General features: G+C 30.7%; 2 non-coding genes across 2 annotated transcripts; one reads left to right on the top strand and one right to left on the bottom strand.

Moving 5' to 3' along the window:
- The first annotated feature begins 373 nt into the window (after nucleotides 1-373).
- On the top strand, nucleotides 374-447 carry TRNAM-CAU (transfer RNA methionine (anticodon CAU)). The gene has a single exon. It is a non-coding gene; the product is annotated as a tRNA-Met (tRNA).
- A 200-nt stretch (nucleotides 448-647) lies between these two features.
- Nucleotides 648-718, bottom strand: TRNAG-GCC (transfer RNA glycine (anticodon GCC)). Its single transcript has one exon. It is a non-coding gene; the product is annotated as a tRNA-Gly (tRNA).
- Between the last annotated feature and the right edge of the window lie 955 nt (nucleotides 719-1,673).

The raw sequence follows: 1,673 nt of genomic DNA, 5'->3' as shown, positions 1-1,673 counted from the left end.
TTGCTCCGCAACCTCTTAACTTTTAAGAGAAAAGGTTGTATTGAATAAAAAAATACATGTTTTGAAAATACCTTAATCTTTTAGCAAACTTTTTTTCTTCTCTTTCTGTTTCATACTACCCTTCCCTTTTTCCTCTCACTCACGTCTCCAACATCTTAAAAATCCAGACCTCATAAAAATTAAGATTTTATAAATTCAGATCCTATAAAAAAAAATCCTAATTATATCATCTAGTTGCAAAGTCTTTTATAATTAAAGTGGCATTATATACTCTTTACCATTCTGTATAAATAGGCTATTCTATTTGTACAGATATGGTAGAGGGGCGCATTCAATCCTTGCTTGTCTATTAGTTTTCAGTTCTTCTCTTCGGCGCGGGGTAGAGCAGTTTGGTAGCTCGCAAGGCTCATAACCTTGAGGTCACGGGTTCAAATCCTGTCTCCGCAATACTTTTTGTCAAAAAAATTGTATGTTTTACTCTGGTAACTAGTAATTAGTTAACACTTTTTGTTTTGGGGTAGAAGGCAAAAAGGGGAAGGATAGAATCACTACACTATCACTACACTATGAAGGCTAACTATACCTTTCGCATTTTACATTTTATGATATTAGATATTATTAGATATTAAATAAATGACTTCATTTTGGGCGGATAGCGGGAATCGAACCCGCGTCTTCTCCTTGGCAAAGAGAAATTTTACCATTCGACTATATCCGCTTTTTGTTTCGTTCTTGATACACAATATGTCCATAATACACAATATGTCCACACATATATGATATATATGTCTGGAGCATATTTGTGCAGTGCTGGGCCGGAGACTCTCTTCAGATTGAGCCCAAATTTTTTATTAATTTGAATTTTATATTCCTTTTTTTTCATTCAAGAACAAGAAGTTTGACCCCCTTCTAATTTTTTATTTTTTTCTTATATTTATTTGGATTTTGGGGACTTATATTGAATGCGTCTCACAACCAAGAATAATTCAGGGGGTCATTTTGGTTTTGGATCTAGAACAATAGGTTCAAGAGATGAGAGAATTAAGGATACCCACCAGAAAGACTAATCCAATCCATAATGATGTACCTGAAAATACAACATTTTTGTTACTTGACCAACCATCAGGAGAAGCAAATACAACGGATAATATATATATATATATATATATATATATATATATATATATATATTTGGAACCGATAAATATATTAAAGAACCAATATTTTTCTAACTTAAAAGAGATTGAAACATTTCCAATAGAATTAAGCACCCAAACCAATTCGTCCTTTTAGTTTGAAAGGATTATTATACTTTAACATTTCACAAAATGGTATTAATGTTCCTTATAGCCGATCATTTACAACACTTCAATCTTTTTGGTCCATGTAATTTTTAATTAGACATAATGGTTCATGTGCGAGAAAAGGTTACAAAAATAGTGCCTTTTTTTATTACAAAAAAAAAAAAAAAAAGTTAGATTCATGGCAGTTTCCACTCAACTTTCAGATTTTTGATTTTTGACCCTTTTTTTCTCGAATTTATCCAAACTTTCTTTATAAAAGGATTTTAATTTTTTTTTGTACGTTTTCTAAAACTGCGGTTTGTTTTGATAAAAAAAATCAACTTCTTTTAAATCTTCTTTTACAACTGGGTTTTTAAGAATTAATTATTA

Source organism: Lactuca sativa, chromosome 8, assembly GCF_002870075.4.
Source record: "Lactuca sativa cultivar Salinas chromosome 8, Lsat_Salinas_v11, whole genome shotgun sequence".
Lineage (NCBI taxonomy): Eukaryota > Viridiplantae > Streptophyta > Magnoliopsida > Asterales > Asteraceae > Lactuca > Lactuca sativa.
The sequence above is the reverse complement of the archived record's forward strand: the minus strand, read 5'-3'. Positions and strand labels throughout refer to the sequence as shown.